Source organism: Chondrus crispus, genomic scaffold, assembly GCF_000350225.1.
Source record: "Chondrus crispus Stackhouse genomic scaffold, scaffold_47, whole genome shotgun sequence".
NCBI lineage: Eukaryota > Rhodophyta > Florideophyceae > Gigartinales > Gigartinaceae > Chondrus > Chondrus crispus.
This window is the reverse complement of record NW_005179373.1, coordinates 18,058-27,442: the sequence shown is the minus strand read 5'-3', so window position 1 is coordinate 27,442 and position 9,385 is coordinate 18,058.

Here is a 9,385-nt window from a genome sequence, read left to right as displayed (position 1 = left end):
GCTGTTCTTTGGAGACACCTGTCCCTTCGCGCGGCCCCTTTCGTCCTAAGCCCACGGGGTGAGTTTAATTCGAGACGGAAGTTAATCCGTAACGAAGCGGTTGAGGGTCCCCTCCTCAAGAGTGAACGTCCGCGTTCACTTCTGAGGTAAGGTTTCTCCCTGTACGCGCTCGGAGTCTTCGTGCGTAACGAGACACCAACTCCTCGGGGATGTGGGTACGCGCTGTCCATGTGGGAGCGTCATAGTCTGCCCACTTAACGAGGAACTCCGTAGTTCCATCCTCCATGACGCGATGCTTGAGTAGCCGTTCGACAGCATACTGTGTGCCTTCATTGATCTTGTCGGCAAGGTCCTCGGGGGTAGTCGTGCTCGCCCTTGGCACGTTCGCCGGCGGGGGTGCGTAGACGCAGCGGTCTGCGGAGACGCGCTCCGTAACTCCATCACGATCGATCGTGATAGTGCGCTGGTCGTTCGCAAGAACTCGGTACGGTCCGACAGCCGGGGAGGCGAGCTTGTTTGATGTCTTCCCCCATCGGTGGGGTTCAGATATACGTATTATCCGGGACGGAGCCGGGAATTAATACGTCTTATGCGCTTATCGAAGTCGCGCTTGTAGCGAGCCTGCGTCCGACGCAGGCTCCCGTAGGCCTTCTCGATAGTCGAGTCCAAGGTCTTGAGAAACTCGGCACGTTGGTTCCCCTTATCGGAAGGGGGCGCGTCGCCGTCCGCCCGTCGGAGAGAGAACTCCAGCGGTGGCCTGCTGAGCACGAGCTCAAACGGCGTGGTGCGTGTGGTGCAATGTACGTGGGAGTTGTACGCGTACGTAAGCGGCCCCACGTACACGTCCCGGTGGTCCTGGTGTTCACCCACGTAGTTCCTCAGCATCGAGGCGATTGTTCGGTTATATCGCTCGACTTGCCCGTTCGTCTGGGGATGGTACGCCGAAGTGTACAAATTCGTTATCCCCAGAACACGGCACGTACTGTGGAAGAACTTGGCATTAAACTGAGGGCCGTTGTCCGAAAGCAACGTGCGAGGGACGCCACACTTGAACACCCACAAGTCGCAGAACGCAACTGCGACCGTGTACGCTGTTATCGTGCGGAGCGCAACGACTTGCGTCAGCTTACTGAAGCGGTCCGTAATCACGAGCAGGAATCGTTTCCGTGTCTTCGTCTTGGGGAGCGGCCCCAAGATGTCGATGGCGAGGCTCTCGAGAGGTCTCGTAGCTGGGAATAATCTCAATCGATTGAGATGTTTCCTCAGCTTAACCCGGTTCATCGCGCAGGTCCGACACCCTCGCACCGTGGCTGCCACGTCTGCAGCCAGGTGGGGCCAGTAGTACTCGCGTCGAAGTGCGTAGTACATACGGTTCTGGCCCGGGTGCCCCGCGATGGCCGGGTTGTGGCATAAGCGAAGGAGCCTGGCGCGAAGCGTCCGAGGCACCACCACCTGTACGGTGTCCGGATCGAATGGGTGTCTCCGTTTGAGCACCCCGTGGTGGTCCTCGAAGAACGCAGAGTCTCGAGACTCGGACTGTCGTGCCAAAACGGTTTGGCAGAAGTCATCCACGCGTTGCTCCTCGGCTATCTCCTCTATCGTAAGAGGGGCCGGAAGGTCGTCCTGCGGTGGGGCGACCGGGGAGCCGAGCGCGCCGGCCTCGGGGTCTTCGGCGCGCTGGATGTCGGCGGCGTCGAACTCGTCGTTCTCCTTCCTAAACGAATTGGGTCCTTGGAGAGCGGGGGCTTCGTCGTCTCCTCGCGGTTCGTCGCGCGTCCGTACGCGCGGCCTTGTTCGGGCTTCGGCTTGGTTCCGTGTCGTTACGAAGACATGGACGGCCTGATGATCACAGCTCGCGGTACAGGCGTGGTCCACAAGCTCATTCGATACGTCTCGAACGGTTGTGCTCCCGTCGAAGGTGGGAATGTCGTCATCCACCTCGACGGTGAGGCGAGGGTCATCGGCGACACGAGGCGACACGAGGCGTGACAGGGCATCGGGCACCTGATGCACGCGCCCGGGGCGGTACTGAATGGTGAAATCGTATTCAGCCAGACGTAGCCGCCACCGGGTGAGTCTTCCCGAGCTCTCCGTGAGCTACATGAGCCATCGGAGGGCGTCGTGATCCGTCCGGACGGTGAACTTGGTTCCTTCGATATACGGCCGCAGTGTGCGGACTGCCCACACCACGGCGAAGCACTCACGCTCCGTAGCGCTGTAGTTCCGTTTGCTATCGCTTAGTGAGTACGACCAGTACCCATCGGGGCGCCAATCGTTTGGCTCGTCGCGCTCCTGTAGGAGGGTGCACCCGAGTTGATATGCACTGGCGTCAGTGTCCAACAGGTACGGTCGGCCGTACCGTGGTAGCGCGAGGATCGGCGGGGAGATCATCGCCGCCTTCAGGCTTTCGAAAGCCTGAAGCTGAACCTCCGTTGGGTTATCGAAATCGTGATCCGAGTCCTTGCGCGTTATATCGGTTAACGGACGGGCAATCTTCGAGAAGCCCTTGACGAAGCGGCGATACACGTTACACGCCCCGAGGAACGAGCGCACCTGCGTCAGCGTCCTCGGGAACGTGAACGTCTTGAAGGCATCGATTGCCGTATCAGCCACGCTCAACTTACCTGGGGATATAACGTGCCCCAGGTAGTGCACCTTCGGACGGAAGACGCTGCACTTCTTGAGCTTGAGGGAGATGCAGGCACTCCGCAACAAGCTCAAGACGGTATCGAGATGCCTTGCGTGTTCCGCGTCCGTACGCGAGAACACGATAACGTCATCGAGATAGACGAGGCATATTTGCCAGCGGACTCCGGAGAGTATGATATCGAGGGCACGTTGGAAGGTGGCCGGTGCCCCTTTTAATCCAAACAGCATGCGCAAATGGCGGTACGTACCCATATGTGTCGTGAAAGTAGTCTTATCCCGGTCCTCCGGAGCGACCGGGATCTGCCAATAACCGGAATTGCAGTCCAACGTCGTAAAGACGGCTGCATCTCCTAACGAGTCGATGCAGTCGTCCATACGCGGCAGCGGATACGAATCCGCTGCAGTCTTCGCGTTGAGGCGCCGGTAGTCCACGCAGAACCGAAGAGAGCCGTCTTTCTTCGGTACGAGCACCACCGGGGACGCCCACTCGGTGCTCGCGGGCTCGATAACCCCTGCGTTCAACATCTTGTTGACCTCCTTCGCGACCATTTCGCGCATGGCCGGGCCCTTTCGATAGGGCATAGAACGAATTGGTTTCGTTCCCGGTTCGAGGGGAATGCGGTGCTCTATGGCTTGGATCGTTCCGAGCGCACCGCTCCACAGACTTGAGTGCTTACGGAGCATCTCGAGCACGTGGCCACGGAGCTTGTCATCGTCGATGTATGACAAGTCAATCTCTTTTTCCCAATCCATCGGTGGATTTTCGGGATCCTTCTGCTGGGCGGGTACGGTACCCTCCGCCGTCGGTTGGGATATAGGTGACCGTTCGTCCGGGTCAACCCCTTCATTCCCAGCGGTTGCCTTCTCGCCGGAGCTGGATCGGCCAGCTCCTGCCTCTCCGACTTGATCGGTCAAGTCGGCCAGGTGCAACGCGTGCGCGACCCCCTCAGCGACTCGACGTTCGGGCGTGAGGATGGCGAGGGGGTTGCGCTTCGCGTATCCCACGACGGTGTGCTTCGGAAGCCGCCTCTCCCATCGCAAGAAGTTCGCGACGATGACTTCGAATGTCTGATTCGGCAGGACTTCCGCGACGCCATTCGTCATCCTCACTCCATGCCAGTGTTGGAGTGAGGGCTTGGGCTCCAGGAACACGAGACCCCTCCCCGCGGTTGCACTGCGGCTGCAGGCTGCACGGACGATGTACGCCGGCGCGAAGCACGCGAGGTGGCACACTCCCCGACATTGCCGTCAGGGAGGGCTGCCTGGCGCTTCGCGCGCCGACACTTTCAGATTCCCGCACCTTACAGACGCCCGCCTACAACCCGGCTTGCCCCCAACTAAACGTCGGCCTCACGTCCTCCGCGTCGCCAACGCGCTGTGTGTGTGTGTGTCAAACACACACAACACAACTCCAAAAAAACTGCCTCTACGGTATTTACACACAGAATTCCCTAACGCGCTACCCCTGTTTCACCGAGTGCTTGTCCAGCATTTCCTTAAACTTCATCCACAGCTCCCCGCTCTGCGGGTACGCAACCAGGCCACCAAACGACAGGAGCCAGCCGAATCCAACAAACCTGAGCGGCAAGTTGCCGCCGTCCAGCACGGACATCATCTCATACGCCGCGGGGACGAGCGCCAGCGTGCACAGCCCGTGCACCTCCTCCCAGCGGAGGCCGTCGAACAGCGGCACGCGCACCTTTCCCCTCTGCAGCTCCTCGGCGCGCACCTCCACCACCTCCGCGGGGCTCGCGCCGCCCAGGTAGCGCAAGTCCGCGGCGGCCAGTGCGGCGCTGCCCATGGCCTCGACGCGCTCCGCGACGGCGTCCATGACCCACGACGGCGCGCGGCGGCTGCGCGGCTGCGGCGGGGCGTCGTCGTCGAAGAGGCGGTCAAGCACGTGCGGCAGCGCGAGTGGCTGCGTGCGTTCCGTGCGTTCCCCCTGCGCGCGCTCGGCGGGCGCGTGGACGCCCGCGGCGGCGAGCTGCGCGACGGCCGCGGGCGCGGCGCGGCGAACGCCGGGGTGTCGGTCGTCCGCGAGCCCGGCGAGGGCTGCGGCGGCGGCGTTGCTGCGCGCGGGGTAGCTAGCGAGCGCGGCGGCGAGCTCCGCGCGCATCTGCGGGGCGTCCGCGGCGGCGGGCGCGCGGAAGAGCTGCGCGGCGTCGGGGCCCTCCATCTCGTCGAGGGCGTAGAGCCAGACGACGGCGGGGAGGGCGTCGCCGGGCTCGAGGGCGGGGCGGTAGACGACGGCGGCGTCCCAGCGGGCCAGGAGGGCGACGCTCTCGCGGATGAGCGAGGCCCGCTCGCGGGCCAGGTGCGTGGCCAGACACGGGCTTGCTACTCCAGTGTCACTAATTTCATCTGCAGAAGGAGCGAGTCCACAGCAGCAAATATCACTGACTTCAAGTTGAAGACAAATAATGTAGGCCATAAGGGCCTTTATAGTCATTCCCACCTCCACCCCTCACTCTGTAGGAGTGATTCACTCCTACAAAGTGAGTCGACTTCGTTGTCTATCAAATTAAATGTCCCACCACTAATACTCGCTCCATTTCACGTCCCGGCTCGCAGCACAGTTCTGGGAATTCGAAGGGGCCCAACCGCCGGACGTGTGTAACGCCCCTCCCGCACAATCTCTATCAGCATATCCCTCTTCACTGACGTAGACCCTCCTTTTCGCCCCATCGTTTCCAAATAAACTTGTTTCCCACTTTCGTACCATTCCACACATTTCCTTATCATACGGCGCTCTTCCCTCAACTCCCCACGACTCCTGGGAACCCGAAAGCGAGCCTTGTCACTGTTCTCGAGACAGAAATTGTGCAATTTCATTGCAATTGCTACAATTTCAGCGGAGTCTTTGACTGAATATTCCAACATCTTCAGAATCCTAAACTTCTGAATTAGCATGCCGAAAGATTGCTCGACGTGCATTCTCAAGGAAGAATGATAAAAATTGAAGGCGTCCTCGACATCGCTATCCATCGACGCCGGAACTGGTGTTATCAAATATTCACTACAGTTATACGCCTCATCTCCTGCAATCCAATACTCCAACTCCAATCGACCATCCTCCAGATATCGTCCTAATGACGATACAGCGTGTGCAAGCGCGTCGTGCGTAGAACCACGGCAAAGGGCTGAAAAACAAATAAAACGGTAGTCAGAGTTCACAAGCGCTTGAGTGGGGAGCGCATAAAATCCTTTTCGGCAGTAGAAAGTCGCGGGATGCTCGTCTTTTGACGGCTTTTTGATTCGGACAGAAATACCGTTGAGAGCTCCCACACAGCCGGGAAGCGGGCCTGGAGGGTTTCTAGAGCGCTGGAAGTCGTCGGCAAGGTGCCGTACTCCGTCGATAGAATCAGGGAGGCCTGGAAGGTCCAGTGCATTGTTCAGAACCTGGCGTGTCTCCTTAAATACTTGATAGACAGTGCTTCTTCCAACCTCGAAAGCAGCCATACAGCCATAAACTGTCTCCCCCCCATGATACGTAAAAAAATTCCTAGTCTTGCCTCTGGACACACAATTTGCCTACCGGCTCTTGCTGCCATTTCCTTGTTCTTATCAAGGCGGTGACGTACTAAAAATAGGAGGCGGTTAAAAGTCTTTTGCTCCATACGGTATGTACGACTGAATTCTTTGTCGTTAAAAATCCTGCTGGCTCTGACAAAGGTCCATCCCCGTCGGAGATCTAAGGGCTTTGTGAATTTTCGGGGTCGAGGATAGTTTGAAATAGCTTGGTGCAATGAAGGGAGGGAGAATAGAGCTGCGGTTGCGGTTAGTGCGGTCGTAGCAGTGATGATTCTATTGCCGTGCGTTGCGTAGGAGGGATTAGATTGAGAAGAAAGGAGGGGAGGCGCACGGCGATACTGGGCAGCGGTTTTAGATCGGGTTTTTGACCACACAGCGCCGGCGATAGATACGCTATCCCGCGGAGTAAGGAGAGAAGTAGGGGTGAGATCAATTATTTATCCCGGTGATCCGGGATCACCCGCAATGGCCACGTTCTGGGTCGGAAGCGAGCCACGCTGTAGCGTCTCGCGTCCATGTCGACGCGTCCCTGGGGCGAAGTTGTTTGACGCTGCAGCATGTCACGTCCCTGTCGATGCGTCCTCGGAGCGAATTTGTAGAACCCACAGTGTCCTCCCCGTTGTGTTCTGGCAATTTATAACGCTGTATACCTCTGTAACTCAGCACCGTCTCTCTGGGACACCTGTCCACTACTAACGTAAGGGAAAGGACACCTGTCCACTACTAACGTAAGGGGAAGGCGTGTACTTACATTAAAAAATTAATAAATGACCGGCAAACTCGGGCAAGCAAAGCAAACTCGGGCAAGTTAAGACCCTCCCTCTGTTATTAGAGTCTGCTGTTGTTGCCTTTGACCCTGTCTCTCATGTCTAGTGTCTATCCGACCGGCCCTTGTCCTCATATGAGGACGGCGATGTCCTCATATGAGGACAGCTCTTTTTTTTGCAAAAATATATACATTAAATTGAACATTCAAAAAGCTACCTTAAGTACTATTTCTTTAACGTGCCTGTTTTCGGCAATAGCATCTTGCAGAACACCAGGATAGCAGCTTTGACTGCGCGAAAAGCTGAACAATATAATGCAGAATGAGTACCAAGTTGCCTTTTTGTACTGGCATATTTGGTTTCGAAGTTATTTTACATGCGGTTTTAGGGTGGTCTTAAAAAATGCTTCTTTTCCAGACAATCTAAAAACGACCACCGAGAACATGCAATTCTCACAAAGTTCTTTCTGGTCCCAAGTCAGAAGTCAAGTACGGTGGCGGAGGTATCATTTTCTTTCATGTTGGGGAAGCGGAAGTCAAGAATAAAATAGGTCGAATACTGTCCTCATATGAGGACAAATGTCCTCACATGAGGACAATGGTCCGATAGACACTAGCTTCTAGAAAAGCTCGTTTTGCGGACCTCAAGTGCGATAAGGCATTGCTCACATCGCACTCCACACCCAGACTCTCCAAAGACCCAAACAACCTTGCTAACACTACAGCACTCGGTACAGCCCGCCTCTCCGTAATTTCACACTCGCCTTCTGCCACACAATCATCCATCATAGCATCACTGGCAGACTGCTTCTGTAGCTCTCCACCATAATGTATTGAATCGCAAGCATCAGTAATAGAAGCTTCTGCCACAAGCTCATTAGTCTCGATCTCAATCCATTCCTCCACATCGCAGAGTGCAAAGTCTTTGTTCCGAGCGTTGTAGCGGTGTTGGTCACAATTTGTTGGAGTGAAGGAAGAGATCGTTTGATGTTTCGGATGGTTCGCTCTGAAATTTTGAACTTACGCATAACTGTGGTATTCGCATTCCCGACCTGCAGCAGATGCCCAACCTCGATTTTCTGTGCAATCGTAAGGCGCGTACGCTTCGCTTTGGCGATCTTTTCAGGAGTCATGCTAGGGTCTTTGAGTGAGGTGCCATCACGCCACCAATTGAGCTGAGGCACATGAGGAGTGGCCGATGACGACGTCGTGCATGACACGTGGCAGAACCTGTGTCTGCCGGTTTTGGCGGCACTAATTCGAGGGTGGCAATAATGAAAGCGGCACTATTGCGGGTCCCCCCCTCTGTACTGTATATCAGCAACTCGATGTACATATTTGCCTGCATCTACGGTACGCCTCCCCTGATTTTGAAGCACTGCATTACTGTACCCCTGCCCGGTCTCAGGCCTCGTTTTGCAACTGGTCGAAGTGATTCTGCCGTGCAGAGTACCGTACATAGACCCGTATTCCAGTAAAGCTTAATGAAAGTGGAATACATTAACGTTGTCCGCGAAGTCACGAAAACGCGTGTCTTGGCGGCGAGTTAGCTCGGATTTTCTGAACACAAATTTTCCCACAACGCGTTTTGGCAAAACTCAAAGCATACCGAAAACTCGGGGCATGTGAGTTTTGCACGAGTTTCACATCCGCCTAATCACAGCAATGCCAGATTGACCGGTCGTGAAGGAGAAAGAAGTGGGTCTTCCGTTCTTTTCACCAGCACAAACGAGTCTCAGACTGCACGGGTCGTATCGATATGCGTCATGGACGCCCTTATCGCTTCAACTGCGCAGAGTCCATAAATGGATCAAAGCGCGACAGGATCTGCCACAGATGCCGCCGAAGCAACCGCGAAAGAGAGACCAAGTAGAAGCTTCTAAAAAGCGGTCCTCTCTAAACGGTCCCCCTCAGCCTGTCAAGAAGACGAAACACATTGCCCTTCCGACTGAGAACCTTTCTATCCTTGTGGAGGGCTACAATATTGGCTTCAGCGAGATTTCGCGCAGGTGCACGTGATCCGTCGGGCGGCACAACGATGTACCAGACTTCCGTTTGTTGCGGGCAGGTACCTTACTGGAAGTCAGTCCGCAAAACTCGTGGTGGGATTTTTCAAACTCGGGTTTACTTATACGTGCAGCGAGTTTGTGGGCAAATGGAAAAGCAACGCGTTATTTTACGGACAACGTTATTATGTGAATTATCCTCTCTATGTAAAACACATTCTCGTCCGAAGGTTAGATAACCCGAGCACCAGCAACTTGCTTATACCACGACACCACAGCATCATTCACCGATGTTTTGGTTCGGAAAGCACAGTGGACGTCAGCGCGGGCCAAGTGAGATGTATGTAGATCTCTTTTTTGATTAACTGAGCGTAACACCGGAAGAAGCAACGCTCAGTAATGAGAACTGGAATCGAGAAAGTTTCCTTTGTGC